Here is a 20,724-nt window from a genome sequence, read left to right as displayed (position 1 = left end):
CTGAAGAACATGAAGAGACCACATAGAGAGGCCAGATGGAGGTGAGATCTAAGCTGATACTCTATCCATGGCACGTCTTGGGAGTAAAGACTCTTCCAGATGATTCTTATGCCTTGCCAATGGATCATGCCTGGACTTTAAACTTTCTAGCTAGGGCTTCAGATGTTGAGAATCAAAGACAGGCTGTCCCTGTGTTGTTTGGATTATTGACCCACAGAATCTAAAAAATTATGTTTTAAGCAACTATTTTGGGGGTGATTTATTTAGCATCAATAGAGTAATCTAGCCACTAATTTATTATTTCTATGATGTGTGGCTTAAGGTTTAGTACAGTTGTAAATAACCGAAGACTCAAAGTGAACTGCAGGGTTGCTTTTTATCTCCTACATAAAAGAAGTCTGGAGACAGGTAGTCCAGGGCTGAAATGGCAGCTTCTCAGCTACCATGGAACAATGCTCCTTATCTTTTTCTCTTATGTCATTTTTAGCACGATGCTTTAATTTTCCTCTTCACCTCATATCCACATGCCAGGCAGCAGGGAAGGAAAATGTGAGGAAGTGCAAAATGGGTCTTCCTTCCAATTGAGTGAATCTCTATTAAAGAGATTTCCTTGAAGCCACAGTTTATGCCTCATTGGCTACACCTACTGCAAGGGAGCCGGGAAAATGCAGTTTTAAGTTTGACAAATTGCCATTCTGAAGAAAATCAGTGTTCAGTTACTAAGGAAAACTGAGAGAATATATTTGAGGTAGTTCCTACTAGCATTTTTTGTGGCCATGGTATATCTTTTGTTTTACTCTTGCTATATCTTTACTGTTCACGTATGTCTCTTATAAATGGTACATAGCTGGGTTTTATGTAATGGGACCGTTTTTATATTTTATTAATACATTCATGTTTATTGTGATTAGACCCTTATCTATAAACTTCTTTCGTATTTTTTTTTATTTTTTATTGTGAATCTTTAAAACTTTAAAAAGCATGCAGACTTACCAGGCACTAAACATAATCAGTATCTTTACATTTCTCTGAAAGAGTGCAAAGACTGTGAAATAATTTAATTCCTTTCTATTTACATGCTATTTTCCTGTATCTATTTCTCTTATTTTAAAACCTTACAAATTAGGAAATCCTAATATTGACCGGTTTATCTACATGTCTCTTATTTTCTTTCTTCAGTGTTCTTTCTTACACCTCAAATTTCATTTTAGGAATGATTTTCCTTACTCTCAAAATAGATCCTTTTGGCATTTCTTCATATTCTTTCCATGTTTATAGATTCTGTTTTGACTAAAAATGTATTCATTCTTGGAATACAATTTTATGAGACATTTGTTTTTTTGCTCATTAATTTGAAGTCATCATTCCACTGTTTTCTGGCTGTTATTATTACTTTCATTATTGTTTTTCTACTTGGTGTGGTTGGCTGTAGGAATAATTGTCTTTCTACTTTATTTTTCTACATTCAGTATTTTTTGTTTGGTAACTACTTTGCCAGATACTGTCCCAAATTCTGAGATACACCATTAGACAAAATATCATTGGCTTCATGAAATTTAGAAATTTGTCAAAAGAAAAGAAAATTGAGAGACAATTTAATTATAGCAGGAAAAGTAGTGATATGCATAATATACAATGATGTGAATCCTATAATAACATCCAGGAATATATTTATCCTTTCGTGATTGAGAATTTTTCTGGCCCTCGGTGTCTTAGATAAAACTTGTCTCTATATAAGCTGAATGAGAAAAATGATAAAAGACTAGTTTGTTGGTGAGGGATGACTATATATGCCCATGGCTTTGTGATTTTATCTTTAACACCAAGTTATATCACTAAAAGGAAGGGCTATTTCTCTGGCAAAATTATTTAAAAATAATTCAGAAGGGGTCACCTGGGTGGCACAGTTGGTTAAGCATCTGACTCTTGATCTGGGCTCAGATCATGATCTCACAGTTTGTGAGTTCAAGCCCCACATTGAGTTCTGCACTGATGGCGCAGAACCTGTTTGGGATTCTGTCTCTCCTCTCTGATCCTCCCTGGCTTGTACTCTCTCTGTCTCTCTCTCAAAATAAATAAATAAACCTAAAAATATTTAAAAAAATATTAATTCAGAAGTTAATGCAATTTTTGAAACATAGTATTGTTACAATTTTAAACTTAAAACTGCTTAAAGACTCTGATAAAATATTGAAAACATTTCAGAGAACCAAAAAACATCTAGTACCAGTGGAAATAAAGAAGTTTAATGGCACAGAGGAGATCCAGTGAGCGTGTGTCAGGTAATCCTGGTGTATATTCCTAGTGTCTGCCTTAGATTGGTTCTTTTGACTATAGGTAGGTGCATGGGCTGACCTCTATTGCTCTAGAAAAGAGGGACTATTGTTAAAGAAATGAGACAGTGATAGAAATCAAAATATAACCAGACCTTATACTTTGTTCAGAGAAAGAAATTGGAGAGCTGTTAGCAAAGAATGACATTCTCTAAGGCAGATTCTGCTTGTTATTCTTTTTTCTCTCTTTTTCTTCTATTTCTCATCTCTTGTCGATGTCCAGCTTGTTTCTTGCATGTGGCTCATTTCCCTCATCCTTTCAGTTTAAGTCCTCTTTATTATTCCTCTCATTTATATCACGTAATGATTACCACATGTTCTTCCACAACATGACAACATAGGGTGCATTATTTTTTCCACTACGGGTAAGAGACACGTTTTAGCTATATTTCATAGTTAATTCTTTCCGAGAGAAGTAATATGTTTGGCTTGGCTTATATTGTTGAACCGGGTCACAACCCTATTCACTAGACAGATTTTGAATCTATTTTCCTTGTTCGGGTTTCCACACCTCATCTAATCAGTTGAAGCCAGTTTTTAGGGAAATCTTATGGTGCGTAACTCAGCAGAGGCAATAGAAAGCCCTCATAGAAATACATTTAATGCTTTATGTGTGCATGTGTAGATTTCATTCTTGGTAGCTCTTTGAGATTTAAAGTTTGATATTAGATTCATTAGCAAAATGATTCAGGTGTTCTTTCTCCCATTAAGATTAATAGGCTTAAGATTGAAAGTTGCCACTTAATGGGGAGGTAGTTTCTGTAATCTATCACTCAACAAATAGCATAATGATGACTTTAAAATTTATGAGTGTATTTCCTTTTATGTATCTTTAATAAGTGATTTATCTTAGAAGAGTTTTAGAATTACAGAATGATTGCAAAGATAGTGTAGAATTCATGTATGCCCACACCCAGTTTTCTCCACTAGTCACATCTTACATAAGTATGGTATATTTTTCACAACTAATGAGGCAATATTGATACATTAGTATTCAGGTTTCTTTAGTTTTTCCATATTGTCCATTTTCAGTTTCAAAATCCCAACAAAGATACCACATTACTTTTAATAACCATGTCTTCTCAGGTTCTCTTGATTATTATTCCTTTTTCTTTTTCTTCTTTCACTTGAAAAAAAATCTAGGGTTTTTTTTATTTGTTTCAAAATTCTTATTGATAGAGCTTCAGAAAGTATTTTAAGTCTACAGTAAGATTAAAAGCTTAATTAATTCTGCAGCCTAATGGAAGTATGAAATCATATGCAAAATGAAGAGCAAGGGTAAAAATATCTGCAAAAAATAAACCATTATTTTAAAAAAGAATGACATTTAATGCCCTATGATACTAATATTCTTGTTGAAATTGTTTTATTTTGCACATCTATTCACAGAGTTTCACTGATGAAATAAATTATTGCTACATTCAGCATGCACATAATTAAACATTATAAACGCTACAAGGCATGTTTGTTTAAAGTGCTTTCATAATTTTAAATTTAATTATCTGAAAATTATCAATCACTTTATTAGTCAATACTTGAAATTGCATGCATGTCAGTAAAATTATTAATGCCAGCCCATTTACCAGCTCATTTATCCTGGCCATGCACAATTTTGTGTGACATTTAAAAAAGAACACTGTTTTCATCATGATACAATAATTTTTCTGAAGATAACAAAAGATCTATTTCTTATAATTCTGTTACTTATTGTTTTCCTGACTAAATTCATAGACTGAGAGGAACCAGATGGTAATGGAAAATATACCAGTGGTAGTCTATTTAATTGGTATTTTAAATTGTTTTTCTTTCTACTCCAGAAGAATCTATATTTTATTTCTTTTACTGCTAGAATGCAAGAAATTGCAATTTCTTACATTTTATGATACTTTTACATCCGTTTTTCATTTGAATCTCACAAATATTCTGTGATATTAGTGAGGTAAACATAAAATCAACATCGCTAGAGTTCATCCACCTTTGAATATAAATGTAAGCAAATAAATATTAATACACATATTTACTGGCTCATTTAGCTACATTTACAAAATGTAGGACCTACTTTCCTCACAAAGTTCTTCTATTCTTTTTTTACTGTGTGCCTCTTGATGAAGTCCAATCTTAAAAAGCCATCACGGAGAATGCAATTTTGATGCCGACATACTAAATACGCTTATTATTTGATTGATTGTTCTTAGAGTGTATACATCCCATCTGCTTTTCCCTTTGCATCATTTATTTCTTCATTTAAGCGTATTTATATAATGCCTACTATATACCTGCCTCTGTTTCATATGTGATGGTTTTAGTGTTGAATAATAGATTGGCTTTTTGACTTTACAGGCTTTATATCTTTATAGCAATTGACAGTTAATAGGCAGGGAAATAAGACAGGATAATTTCAAAAAGTCTGATGGTTGCTGTGATGACAATAAAATACTGTTATGGGAGAAGGAGTAATGTGGCTGTTACCTCAGTGGTGTGTAAATTAAGACTCAGTGATAAGAGGGAGCTAGTCATGAAAAGATGGAAGAATTGGGTTCCAATGAAAATAAACAGGAAGTTTAGAATCCCAGGGGAGAAAAGAAGTTTGGTGAACTTGAATATTTCCAAAGAAATATGTGACTGCAACATAATGAGTGAAGGGGAGAGCTTCTCCTGAAGCAGTTTGAAGAGATCCTAGTAAGACCAGATAGCACCAGTCTCAGAAAAGAGAAACAATAATAATTTCTATATAAAGTCAGTCATGTCACTTAACATCAAGAAAACCTCTAAGTTCCAACCATATTCAGATTTAGCTTTTCTCTAATATAGTGTATTGTTTTAAGGTCTTTAATTTGCTATCTATCTCCTAAACCCTCCTCTTCTGTCCCTGTAAAAATAACCCTATTCATCTTCCAAGGCAAACTAATGTACTCTTTTCTATGAGGAAATACTCTTGACATCCTCAGTGTCTGAGTTCCCAGAGCACTCTGTGAATGTCTTCTTTATGGGATTTATTATATTGTAATCTTCTCCCCACCCCTACCCCCGATTTATAAGTGTGTCAATGAAGGACACTTGCCTCATTTATTTTTGCATTCTTTTCCTCCCAACTACAACTACTCTGAAGAATCAAATTATTTTATAAAATAATTATTGGTCATATGTATAAAGAATAAGTTGACGATCAAGGTAATTATAAAGAAAATTTCTTTTTAGAAATTTATTCATTTAATTTTTAATTTTATTTGAGATTAAGACAAACTGGCAAATGAAGCCACACAGCATAGTACAGAAGAAATATATGATTCTGAAAACATTGATTCCGGTGGAGTAACAATGAATGTATATTGGTTATATTTTATTGGATTTATGGAGAAATACAGAAAGGTGATGGTGACTTAGCTACTCATTTAATTAGCCACAAAATAGGGATTTGAACTGATTTATATATAAGTATTTGAATCAGTTACTGTTCATATTCCTTTGTGAGAAGGAGAAAACAAAAAAAGAACACTGCCCATTTTTAACTTAGTTGGCATTTTCTCTTGGGGCAAACCTGAAAGCACACATTGTAAAAAGTAGATTCTAACTAGCATGCTGGCTGGAATTTCAATATTTTTCCAGGTTGACATCTCTCTCGTTTTGGAGCAGACATCAGGATATTTGGTCAGTCTTTGACATTTTGGTGACAATATTATCATCAACTGCTAATGTCAGCTTAATTTGAAGAGGTTAAAAATAAATTCTATAAGAGAATAAACAGTGTCCACATGTTTAGAGACATAGCAGATATTGTTAATGGTAGTGACACAGGTCAGATATATATTTAAAATTTTTTCTTGACTATATCCAGAAAATAAGGAGTTCAGTTGCTCATGTGTTTATCAGTTGATTTCTTTGAGAGACAAAACTTATTTAAACAGACAAGGAATTTGTTTAAAGTCACTTTATGCTTTTGAGCAAAGATGGATTTTGTGAATAAAGCATAAGTGAAATTTTCAGGTAACCATGACTGCAATTTTAGCTATCAGCCAAACTACATTTAGCTTTGCAATATAAAATATTAACATGGAAAATACCTAGTGTGGTGAAATGGTAATATTTCTTGCAAACTGATACTAGAAACTATTAATATAAACCCAACAGCCTTAGGCCCCATAAGAGCAAGAGCTTAAAATGTTGAAAGATCTGAATAATAAGTGAAGAATATCCCATTGCCCACATATTACTATTTTTCAAACATAGACTCTTATAAAATGTGTGAGCTCTTCTCAAGTGTTATAAGGAACTCGCACTTCCAAAAGTAAATGTAGGTACATGTTTCTGAGATGTTAGAGGGGGCACTGAGAGTGACACCATGACATTTTATGCTGGTTCAATGACCTCCTTTTAGGACCCTGGATCATCATGCCACATGGTAACAGAGGCCAATAACTCTTTCATACTGTAATCCCACATGAGTCTGTGGGATTAGCTGTTACAAGGAGGACTTGAATTTGACCTGGATATAGCTTGCCACATTTTATCTTCAGTTCTTTATCCCCTACCCTGTTAATAATTCAATTGATTTCACTTAACATCTGTTTTGCTGACCAAAGTTAGCAAACTCTTTTTATCCTGTAAGGAACACGTTCAATGAAGGGATTTTGTAAGGGATAGAAATTAAGGGGGATCATTTATTTACAGGGTATAATAATACATATGATATATGTGTTTTTATATCATATGTATATGATAATATGTATTATAGTCATGCGTATTTCCCCTGCTATAGAATTCTACTTTACCTGATGGTTCTTGGTGTTTTCATTGTCAGTGTGTGACTGGCTTTATATTTTTGGTGAAATCGCTTGCATTTATATTCATTTTCTTACACAGATTCATGCATAGCCTTTGTCTTCTTGGGCATTTTCACCTACTCTATGTGAAATTAAATATTTTTGGATCTTTGTATATAGTTAGCTGGACTCCACTTCAAAGTCCCTGGGGCATGACGGATATGTGTGGTAGCCTCTCAATAAGTATGTAACATTTGAGACATCATGAGGATTTCTTTTTAAAGACTTTCCTAATTAATTATACCCCTAGCTTTTTTATTCCATTTTCAGAATCTTTTTCATTTTTATTAAATACTTAACAATCATATTACATCTTGTTATCGTTTAACTTGTTTTGTACTTCTTTTTTAAGTCATTTTCTGTTCACGTACAATCTATTTTCTGCACTATAAACTCATCTTCTTCATTAGGAGAGTGAAGGGTTAGGTTAGCTAAACCGATATCTTAAATAGTCCACTTTAAGGAGTTTCATCATTTGAATGTTTAAAGACAGGGAAGAGCTCTTTCATTTCTTCATCATCTGGCATCAAGTAAAATAGTGGTGTGTACAATAAACACTTATGATAACAAAGAACAATAGCCACTGATATAGCTTCATGTTATCCTATACATGTTGTGTTTGGTTCTGATGTATATGCATTTATACTTCTTTAATTTCAGAAAGATTACAAGTTTGGTCAGGAGTTGTGCTATTTCTTGTGCAGAACCTCCAAATACTTGGTACACAGTAGATGTTTAATAAATGTTTTCCAGTTATTGGTAAAATAACCAGAGTTTTATCTTGTTAGAGGGCTGATGATGAATGAATGACAAAGAAGTAAAAATTAATCTGAAATGTGAGGCAGAGGTTAAGAGGATATAATAAGTTTTGAAACACTGAAACACTTAAACCACTTATTTTTAGGATAACTGGACTGTAGAATAGTTCCAATCGAGACTTTTTTTTAACGTTGGTTAAAAATGTAAGTAAAAAAAAAAAGCATCCTTCATCCATCTTATCTTCTGAAATTTTTTGCAATTACTAAATCAATAAGTTATTCTTACACAATTTGGTGGTCTTGGACAAAACATTTATTTAGACATTTCAATGCTCTTTTACATTGAGCCTTTGTCTACCTATTCATTTATGGAAATGGAATGGCTGTAGCTATTTTCTCCAACATTATGCTCCACTCTGTAATGTTTAAGCCAAATTTGTTCATTTAAGATTCCTACCATATTTTTTTTTCTAGCTTTAACAATTAATGTGTACTAAGTTGGGACATATATAATGTAGGCAGAAGAGAGAGGAAAATATTTTCCAATGTGTCCTGTTTTCCTTCACATACATTCTTTAAAACAGATTCAATGAGGTAGCTATTTTGTTTTTAATATAAATAATTATAGGTAGATTTTAAGACAAACATAAAGTTTCAAAATTGGTTCATAAGTTGTTAGAGTAGCATATAAAGTCTTCTTCAATTAGAAATTAAGGAGTTAATACAGCATTACATCCTGAAAGTGGGCAAGTTATATCGTTGGGGTATTAATATAGCTTATATCAGAAATATCTCTAGAAATACAAAATTCATTTATTTTTTATTGTTGGATATGACAATATCTGCATATAAATATAACATGTATTTTACTGACTTTATGCTTATATTTACATTTGATTTTTTTTAATACTTATTTATTTTTGACAGCAAGAGAGAGAGAAATAGAGCATGAGTCGGGGAGGGGCAGAGAGAGAGGGAGACACAGAATCTGAAAAAGGTTCCAGGCTCCGAGCTGTCAGCACAGAGCCCAATGCAGGGCTTGAACTCACGGACAGCGAAATCATGACCTGAGCCAAAGTCGGGTGCTCAACCGACTGAACCACCCAGGCGCCCCTACATTTGATTTCAAAAGCCTAATATGAATATCAGTAGTTTTTATCCTATAGACACATTTTCTATGGTTGTATACCATATATATATGAATGTGAACAGAAAGACAGTCACAGGGGTATACAGTCCTACTGAGAATCGTGTGTACCTCTCCATCTTAGAGATATGCTCAGGTGAGAATCAGTACATGTTTGCCTATGAAACTTTTATATGCAGGTTGGCAAAGAAAACAATCTATGTGCAAGGGACAATCTAATTGAAGACTTGGAACCACAAAGCAAATTTCTTAAAACTGGGATCAAGAGTTTTAAAACAAAACAGCAAACAACAAAAAGTTTTAAAATAGTCACCTTGATAGAGTTATTTTATTAATTTAATCCAATGGCTAGATGAATGAGAGAATGTGAATTTCTTCTTTTCTTACCGCAGTATCAATAGTGCCTAGGGCAGTGTACTTGGTACCAGAGGAGACAGTCAATAAACATACTGAATGGAAAAATGAATGAATAAATATAGTGTATATAAATTTATCTGCACACATGAATATCCATGCTTGAGACTGAACTAGACTTTTAGCTGCAACAAGAAGAAACATTGGGTCATTTCCTAGCTGAGATACTATTTGAAGACTAAACACCTTACCTTTTACTGACAGGTATTTATGACTGATGAAAGCTAGACAGTTTACTTCAAATGATTCATGAGTATAAACAGGACTAACATAATTGAATGGGCTTTTCCCCTATTCCTGGAGAATGAGCTTCAATTCCCTCTTTATTAGAGGCAAGTACGGTATATCTCAGTTATTCTTTGTCTTTTGTTTCTACCCTGGCTGTTCCTTCTGAAAGCATCTGTCACACTGTATTCAGTTCACTCTGCATTCTGTGAATGCTTTGAGCTAGCTGTAGGGTATCTGCTTAGGAGCAACTAGAGGTACTCCCAGTAGGGACCAGTTACATGCAGAAAAGAATAAACAAAACTACCCACAGAGGTACTGGCTTCCAACAATTTTGCAGAAGTGTGAAGATTTACAGTAGAAAATAAAGCACCTCATGCTGGGTCTGGCTCCAAGCCTCCCTCGAGAACCTTCCATTTAGGCAGTCTCTTTTATCCTGCGAGCTTAGTGTTCTATCTGAAGGAGTTTAAGTTTCATATTAACAAATTGGCTTAATTGTTTTTAACCAAATTATTAACAACCTGCAGTGACTTTAGAAAAATTCCCCAACAAGTTTTAGTTTTTCTTTCAAGAAGAAATGAAACAAAGCTATTAACAACTTGAATGGAAGGGTCTCTGGGAAGGAGCATAGATTCCTCTCCCAAGAAAAGCCAGGTGTAGCCAGGTGGCTAGCTTACAGGCAAGCACAGTTTAAAGGGAGAAAAGAAAAGAGAAGAGAAGAGAAGAGAAGAGAAGAGAAGAGAAGAGAAGAGAAGAGAAGAGAAGAGAAGAGAAGAGAAGAGAACTAGAAAAGATCCAAGCTTGCCCACAGCAACAACGTTTATTTATCATGAAAGACTTTTTTCCATTATGTTGTTTAAATTTCTAATTTGGTAGCCACCAAATAGAAGCACTGAGGTATGTTAATTGAGATGTGTCCTGCCAAACTCCTCAGAGCATATAGATATGAATGATTTATTGCAAAGGATCCAGGGCAAAGAAAACCAATCTGGTGGGTTTCATCTTGCCCACTGGTGTGGCAGTATTCATTTAAAACTAATGATGGTCAAGAATTAGTTTCTTTTCTTCAATATTGACATGTAGTCACATAGCATCTATGCAATGCTATATTTATTTTTCTAAGCATCAAAAGGTTGAAAAGTTTAAAATTTTAAAATATTACATCCATGACTATTGATTACAGAAGATTCATAACCTTAGTAAAAATGTAAAAATATGTCTATTGCCACCTTTTAATTTCATATGATGTTGTTAGAAACATATGAGGCTTATCCATTTTTGATCATCATGATGATGGTATTAAATATGATTTTGTTTTATTATACTGAACACATTCATGAACATAGTCATACTTGATTATTTTTCTATGATGTAATGATCATTGTTTTATTTTGCTATGGAAATTGGTGAGTTTATTCTGTTAATCAAAATCTGGAGTACTTCCAACTGCCATCAATGTGGGAGAGAAGCTTCTAGGGCAGTTGAACAGTACTTTCTAAGACATACATATGGCTGACCAAGATGGCCTTAATATTCCTCACAGCTTGACTAAACTTTGGACAGGTTTCTGACATTTCCTTTTCTTAGCACATTGACTTTAGAAACCTTGCAATTCTAAATTCTTTCTCTGCCCCCTTGAGATGTAAATTTTTCCCAGCTTTTAGTCAGTTTCGCAGTTCATGAAAGTCTATCTCAAGGATCTAGGAAGCCATCCCTTTGACATGTAATCATGTAATCATCAAGGAAGATAGAGCTCCTGTGTCTTAGTTTCTATGTGGGGATGGGAAGGAAGCCTACCTTCAATGAGAGATGATTGACAATAGGCAAACATAGATAGGCTAATCATGGACCATCCTTCTCCACAAGGCCCTCCAGTACTTTTCATTATTTCATCCCAGAATTTAAAAATCCACTTAACTTTTGTTTCAAAGCCGTTATGCTCAAACTCTCTCCTCCCATTAAGTAAGTTCTTCCTTGCCTGTTTAACTTCATTTTGTGTAATTTTTCTTTGAGGTAGCAAATTTTGGCAATTAGGATAATAAGAGAAACATATCAAGAATAAAATATAAAAAGATACATGGTCTACATGGAGGAAGAAAACTTACAAGATAATTTTAACAGCTTTGGGTAAATAGATAATGATAAGGACGACACAGCAGCAATATAACCTTCCATTCCTTAAGATCATATATAAATTATTTTCTTTTTTTCTTTTTTCTGGAATGGGGCATGAGATAAAGGGTCCACAATGATAGAGGTAAAACAAGATGAGTAGAATATAGAATTACAGACACTGGCACTGTTTTTTGTTTTTTAATTCTTCATCAGCAGTGCTTTAAAATTGTTACCAAATGTTAGACAAAGGCAATATATCTTAAACTTTTGCTAGGATATCATTTTAGCACCTCATGTTGAATGTGCATATTACTGCCCTTGGGACGTAGGTTAGAACATAACGTCCCTGAACAGATTTTGTTGGGTGAATGCCTGTTTTCTTGTACTCTTTTAAGGTTATTTGTCTAGTTGGAATACTGCTAACTGTGTTATTATTTGATAGAACTCTATGTTTTTGAATTTTCTGGAATTAACATGGGTTGCTTTGGATAGTTTCTTTATCCTTATATTCTCTTTTCAATTTGTTCCTTTAGGGAATGGTTTTTGCTTTGCCAAGTTACTTTCTGATTCCCTTGGGGCTTGTTTGAAATCCTATTTAGCTTTATATTTAGATATTTTTAGTGAATAACATTATTCAGTCCCGTGGCCTGCAGTGTCATATGTATGCAGACGATACTCAGATATTCTTTCCAGTCCCTGCAGACCTATGAAGCAGCTTGATGTTTTGCATAATTGTCTGTGTGATATTCAAGCATGGATGTCTTCAAATTTCCCTGAATTTAGTACAGATAAAATTGGGTTGCTACTGATTGGTTCTCTAGTATAAATGTTTAAAATGTAATCTATGTTGCTAACCTTAAAGAGGCGATTTTCTTTGTTCTAGAATCACACTCTTGACCTTAAGGTTGATGTAAAATTGTGTGTGTGTGTGTGTGTGTGTGTGTGTGTGTGTGTGTGTATGGTGCATGTGTTTTACCAACTTCCTTTTACTAATTTCCTTTCTGGACCTACTCAGTGCAAGCTTGTCACATAAAGACTTCCTGATTCTGAAAGGGTTTCTGCCACAATTTACAATCACTGACCTCCACCTGCCACTTTGCATACTGATTCTAATAGATCACATCCTTCCACACCCTGCTCTTCAGCCGGGAAATCTATTCGTTTATGCATGAGAGCTTTAAAATTACTGTTGATTTGTAAGGTTCAACTAAAAACTTATTTGTTTGATTTAGCCTTTTAAACATTTATTATATCTTCTTTTATATTAAGTCCCCCTAGCACCATGGGATGGACACATGAAGGACACTCACAAATGTAAATTGAATTGATTGATAAACCGTATGAAGTGTTTGCAGAAGGTACTATTTTACAATGAGAAGGGCTCTTAATGAGTCCATGGTGATCCTGAGTTGTGAATAAATGTATGTCTAACACATATTCCCACCAGGCAGCCAAAGAGTGTACAACATTTTGGATATTGCATGAAGTAAATGGGGTAGAATAAAATTCCTATGAAATGGTCTCAATTCATTAGTCTGGTAAAGTTTAGGTATCACTTTAACTAAAAGGGTATTCAGGATGATAACCTATTCTTTATTCAAGCTCTTTACAGGAATGGGGCTTTGCATTCCTGTTTGATAGCCTGTGAAAGTTAAATTAGTTGAATCTGCATTAAATACAAAAATGTATTTAATTGATAGACCATAACCTAGAGATATCTGAAAGTAATACTTGCCTTGCCAGACACAGTCAAGGAGTTTCTGAATTTGATGATGTTTTCCTGTTAAGAATGTAAATACATGCCTTGGTTAGAGGTGGTTACCGGAATTGGTAGGAAGCAGGGCCACAGATGGTTTGCAGAGCCCTTGTTTGCATGTCTTTCCAAGCTTACCTACTGGAGTTAGTGACTCACCAAAGAAATCTGAGCACATCTGCTATCTCCTAAGACTTGAAATGCTGTCTTTCTAGTTTGGCTAAAAGACCCACCCGCAAAGGAAGAATATAAAACTTTTTATCAACAAGGCAAATAAAATTAGGTTTTTCTGTCAATGATGCAAACATGATTAGACCTCAGCACAGGAGGACCTTAGATATGTTCTTTATTTTCTTTTGAGATAAACTAGAATACATGAAACTTTATTCCCAGCTGGTAACAATGATAAGCATGATCAGAACAGTCCTTATATGTCAGGTGCTCAAAGAATGCCATGTAGGAGCAGTTACATATCCTTTGTTTAAAACGTACTGAAATTTATCTACCTGCATTATTCCCCATCATTACTTACACTACATGATACTCCCTTGCATTTGCTATGTAAGAAATAATAAATTTCAGTTTTTTTAAATTTTATCCTTTTCCTTCTTCCTCCAACTTTCAAAGTGTCGTTCTTGCACCCCCCCTACCAGGATCATCTGTAGATCTCATAAACTTCTTACATTTTATTATTTACAGTAGCTGCTTAATGAATTGGAAACAAATGAAGGATTTTTGTACTGGCTGGCTCCAGCAGACATTCCTCACATAGACTAAGTTATCTTTGTCATGATTTGTGCTATGGTACAGACTTTTCTGAGAAATTCCTTTGATATAACACAATAATAATACACTCTGGACCCTAAATATTCAGATTACTGTGTATTCTCTAGTACTGTGTATTGGGCCAGTGAAATAGTACCAAACTTTTTTTTTTTTAATTAACACATAAAAAGAAACTAAAATCAAGGTGAGTTGAGTTACTTGCCAGACTCATAGCTGGTAAGAAGTGGGAGTGTGTGTGTGTGTATGTATGTATGTATGTATGTATATATGTATGTATGTATGTATGTATATATGTATGTATGTATGTATATATATATATATTTTTTTTTTTCAATTCATGCAACCTCTACAAAACTGAATCAATCCTGTGAGTGCAGAGTAAAGGGGGGAATGACTGCCTTGATAGCAGAATATTCGTAATGCATCTGTCATACATGGCATGGAGAGGGGGTAGAGATTTGCACTAAAATGACTCAGGGCACTCACTTAGGTTTATAACTGTTTCCATCTTTAATCAGTCCTTAGGACTCAGGAAATCCATATAGTTAGGCATAAATGTGTGTGTGTGTGTGTGTGTGTGTGTGTATGTGTGTGTGAGAGAGAGAGACATATTGGCCATTTATATACACACACACACACATATATATACACATACATATATATACACACACATATTAAACATTTCTCCTATTAAAACCATTCAATATTTAAAAAATTCCTTAATGACCATCTTTCCCTCAATACCATCAGGATAAAGTAAATAGTTGTGATTACGGTCTCTATGGGCTTTTCACATTTTCATGCACTGGTCCCTTTCCATACTCATCTCTCAGCATCACCATCCTCATACCATAACCTCCTACCAGAGTAAATTATTTTCTGTTCCTCATCTATACTCTGTGTTTCTTCTGAATCTGTTTACATGTTTCCTCAGTCTGAAACACTCATTTGCCTGTTCTCCCCTTTGACTAGTTAATTCCTAATCAGACAAAAACCTAGGTTAGGTTCTGTACTACCTTGAGTGGCCACCATGATTTTACATAGTTGGGTCAGATGCCTCTCACGGTTCCCTATGTTTGCCATGTATCAGAATTATCTCTTCATCAATTAGATTTTAAACTCCCTGAGGAGGAAGATTTGTGTGTCCTAGTCACCGATGTGACCTTCATAGATATTATAACGTGATGGTACATAACAGATACTCAGTACAAATTTTGAGGTAATTGTAAAAGTAAACATGGAAGACTCCTCATGAGCAAATGTACTAATATAGCCACAAAAGTCTTTAAACTCCTAGGGATCTCATAATTTGATTCTACCTCCTGGGAAAACTTCCTGACTATGGCCCTACTTAGGAAATAAAGCACATCATAGAAGTTAAGTTTATTTCCATGATAATTCTGGCTACACCTTCAATTTAGGAGAACTCAGCATCCTAGGGTTTAAAAACAGACTGTATTGTTTTCTTCATTCGTATTTACAGTGTGCAGTTACCATCCAAGGCCCTACTTAGCTGGTCTACAAGAGGGAACTTGGAGCTCACCTCAATGTTTATAGACATTAGCTACTCTTTTTTTAAACAAAACAAATGGGATAAATAGCATGTTTAACATGAGAAATATAGAGGCAAGGATATCAAAAGGAATAATTAACTTAAAAACTTTAATTATAGTACTTTAATATTCAAAAATTATTTTCAAAATCTGATAGTAAAACAAAAGGACATTGAAGAACCATGAAAGTATAGGAAATTAAATAAAAGGAAAACAAACCCTTTCCTATCCTGCAAACAAAACAAAACAAACCTAAAAAACCAGACTAAATGAATACCTTTTATTTTTTAAATGTTTATTCATTTATTTTGAGGCAGGCGGGGCGGGGGGCAGAGAGAGAGAGGGAGAGAGAGAATCCCAAGAAGGCTCCATGCTCTCAGCGCAGGGCCCAATGGGAGGCTCATACTCACGAACTGCGAGATCAGGACCTAAGCTCAAACCAAGAGTCAGAGTCAGAGGCTTAACCAACTCAGCCATCCAGGCACCGCTAAATGAATACCTTTTATACATGCTTACACAGATGCATTGTACATGCTGGGAGGACAGTGCATACAGGTGAACATGTGGTAATCTTTTATTATGCTATGCTAAATAAGGAAATCATGAGACACAAACAGTAATATAATTGAGTCCATTGCTAGATAGGAGGTATAGAATATAAAGACAAAACATTTAAAAGAAGTTCAGAGCTTTGGAATGGCACCAAAAACTGGCTAAGGCAGACTGAATCCATTGTGCAGAGCATTCATATCATTTGGAAATTGATAGACTTTAGGCTGGGCACACAGGCCTCACCATTTTCTACTGTCCTACATCTGCTCAGTTTACACAGGGGTGTTTCTTGCGTCACTTTTTGTGAAGGTTAAAGATCAATATGAGAAGTTCTGAGATTTTAGGAAATGGAAGAAAGAAAGAAAAAAGAAAAGAAAAAAAAAGAAAAGGAAGCAAGCAGGCAGGCAAGGGACATTCGCCTCTTAGTTCAACCACTTACGGGGGCTCAAAATGGAATTTCCTGTTGGGCTTGTATCTTATGTATGTCTGTGTCAAAGTTACATGATGGGATAATTTACCTCATCCAAATTAAAAAATGTTCTAAAATCCTTTATTTTTATTTTCTTTTTTGTTTGTTTCAAGTTTTTATTAAAGTTCTAGTTAATATGTAATACTGGTTTTAGAAGTAAAATTTAGTGATTCATCACTTACGTACAACACCCAGTGCTCATCCCAACAAGTGCCCTCCTTACTATTTATCACCCACATATCCTTTAAATGTACATAGAGAAAAACCAATTTCAAAGTACCGTTTACATGGTACTTCAAATTAGCAGATACTCAAACTTGCCATCTTATTACTGATGCGTTAAAGGAACTATGGCATTTAAAGTTGTTCACTCAGAAAACTATGATTTGAAGCAGGAAACAAATGAATTATTACATCAGCATGAAAGATGTTCTATATGGAAACTAAACCATGCATGCTGGGAAAACACCAAAATATCTGGGCCATTTATTATTAGTTTTTCCTATTTACCGATTAAAGAAAAAAAAGATTATGACAGCGAAGATGATGCCTCACAGGACAATTAGCCAAAAAGGTAGAGACAGCAAATCAAAACAATTATTTCCTATTAGAAAAACCTTCCGCTTAAACTCTTCATTTTGGAATAGTGAAAAGTCAGAAGGGATCCTGCCCACCCAAACCTCGGTGTGTATTCACTAGTCACAGCACTGTCTGCATCTCTCCTTATCCAGGCAGTCAGTTTGTGCATATTTAATATCCTACTTCCATTTTCAGGCCCGTGAACAGGCAGGTACTACCCGCACACACGGGAACGGGATGTCTTATGCATATCCAATGTTTACCTGAAGACGAAAGTTTTGATGAAAACTTGGAAAACAAATATTCATCTCATGGGAATACAATTTGTGAATTTTTCCGCGGTTTCATGAAAAACTGAAAACTATTTGAGAAGAATAAATGAGCAATTTCACACAACTCTAGTTTGCTTCCACTTGTTTCCTGTTTTGCTCTGTTATGCATGGCAGAGAGTTTTATAAAAAAAAAAAATGCCTTATATTACTGACCCAGCTCTTTCTGAAAGAGGTTTTGTCATCCTGCAAGTCCTTAAAGAATAGATGAAAGTAAAAATATGAAAGTGTTTGCGTTGAGGAAAATGAAAGTTGAAAGGCACACAGAAGAATTAGGGGCTCATAGACTGTGGTTACTGATAGACATTCAACATCTAATGAGCATTTCAAAATGGAACTTCAATGGAAAGAGGAGTCTGTTGTAGTGGAAAAAGAAGAATATTAGAAAATAATTCCTAGAAGAAATCGAGCAGATTTAGAGTCACCAAAACATACAAAGGAGTATTATAGACTGTGGAATCCATAACTAAATTCATAAAGGCATTACTCAATATAATATTTAACCTAACATTGAAAAATGAAAATGCATTATGTCCTAATGAAATTTAAGAATATGTTCAAAATTCAATGGCAAATAGATTTTAGCACGGCCTGACAGAATTTTTGTCTTGCAAAAGACTGTTTTCAGATTAGATATTTTTTCTCTTTTTTTTCCTAAGGAGTGAGGAGTATAGTTTCCAGAGGTCTTGGAAATTAACTTTTATTTCTTCCCTCAAATATCAAAGATGTTGTTACCCTGTAGAAAAAGAATTTCTGTAGGTGAACCACAACTTAGGTTCTGACTGCAAGGAAAATGACAGAAGGAGAATTTTTCACATATTCCAACTTTTTAACCGTTTTTTTCTTTCTTTCCAAATGATGATTCAGGGTATGATAATCTATTGGTACTCATACTCTATATTAAAATCCACATGTATCAAATCCCTCCCGAAGCAGTTGTACAAATCAAATTGCATGGGTCCGTGCATTGGAAAAGGAGATCTGGGGGCGCCTGGGTGGCTCAGTCGATTGAGCGTCCGACTCCGGCTCAGGTCGTGATCTTGCGGTCTGTGAGCTCGAGCCCCGCATCAGGCTCTGTGCCCACAACTCAGAGCCTGGAGCCTGTTTTGGATTCTGTGTCTCCTTCTCTCTCTGACCCTCCCCCATTCATGCTCTGTCTCTCTCTGCCTCAAAAAAATAAGTAAATGTTAAAAAATATTTTTTAAAAAGGAAAAAGAGATCTGTAATCTTTCTCAGTGAGAAAAGCAAGAGTACTGGGACGCTGCTCTTGCTCTTACCTTCCAGCCTGTAACTCTAGAGGAAGAGAAAAATGAAATTTCAAAAGATGATATGGTAATATCGTAAGGGACTAATATGTTCTCTTCACAATGATTTCTTTCTTTAGCTATGGCAAAACGACTATTAGTAGGAAGTAGAAAGACTGAAATATGACTTTTCTGTAGGTAATGGGAAAATAGAAATTTACTAGAATAAACACTGAGTAATGGTAATAATTTCCTCAGATGATGTCTATGATATTTTCACATTTGTTATTACGTGAATGTGCCATAGGAATTTCTGTTATGTGAGATGGATTTGGGATAGAGACCTGTTTTGTCTGTGGTTTTAATAGTAAGAGTGGCAGTTGATTGAAGGCTTACTATGTGTCATGCTCTTTTCTAAGCCTTTCATAAGCCTCAATTAGTAATTCCCATGAAAATGTTGTAAGATCTGATTATCTCAATTTTGCAGATTTAAAGGACACAGAGTTAACAGTGGCAGTCTTGGACAGCCAGGCCAAGTGGAACCAAATCTGAGCTCCTAACAACCTTACTTTGTTGCCTCTCTACTACATTAGTCTTATTTAAGATCTGCTAAAATTCCATGAGTTAAAACACTTGGCTGACTCATTTAACTTGATTTTTGAAATGACTTTAATCAAATTTGATAAGCTATATTATATCTGTTGACAAAGAAAATTATAGGTCACATTATAAAATATATTAATAGAATTCTACCTATTTTAGCACCTACATTGTACCATTTAAATCATTTCAAGTGATAAAACATTGGTTGTGGTGAGAACCACATATTTAGGAACTTTTATAAAATGTTTTGAAGGCAGTGGATATATTGTATGGCTCTTTGTAACCCCTTAATTATATAATGACCCTTTCAACCCTACATCAAGCTCTTAGTTTTATAGACACACAAAAAAATTATCTCTAGTTCCTCAGGCACCAAAATTTACAAGACACATGATGAAGGGGCTCATATATTACAACTGTGCTAACTGTCAAGAACCTCTTTAGATCACTATTTTATTCTTTGGCAGAGATCAATAGAAGTCACTTATTGTGCTTTTTGTGGGCGGAAATAGAAGGGAGATCATTGATGGGCATAATTCAAAATCACATAACCGTGTGGGTATTTGGGAGTCACTGGAACAATGAAAGTGGCAGCCTGTAAAAGTTATTTAGATTCATTTGAAGAGGAGAATGGTAGAATTAACCATTCCACAAAATTGGACTGTCTCCATAGACATTTTAATGGCTCCCCGTGATAAACATAAATTTGCATAGCGTATCTAAATGTTTGAATGTTCTAAGAAACTTGTATATGAAGCATATGCTTACATGTATTACAGTGACTCCCTAAAATTGTAAAAATGTAATGAGGGGCACCTGGGTGGCTAAGTTGGTTAAGCGTCTGACTCTTGATTTTGGCTCAGGTCATGATCTCACGGTTTATGAGTCTGCACCCTGCATCAGGCTCTGTGGTGACAGCACAGAGCCTGTTTGGGATTCTCTCTCTCAACCTCTGTCTCTGCCCCTCACCTGCTAGTGCTCTCTCTCTCTCCTCTCTCTCTGTCTCAAAATAAATAAATAAACAAATAAATAAATGAACATAAA

This window comes from Acinonyx jubatus, chromosome A1, assembly GCF_027475565.1.
Source record: "Acinonyx jubatus isolate Ajub_Pintada_27869175 chromosome A1, VMU_Ajub_asm_v1.0, whole genome shotgun sequence".
Classification (NCBI taxonomy): domain Eukaryota; kingdom Metazoa; phylum Chordata; class Mammalia; order Carnivora; family Felidae; genus Acinonyx; species Acinonyx jubatus.
Note: the sequence above shows the minus strand (reverse complement) of the source record.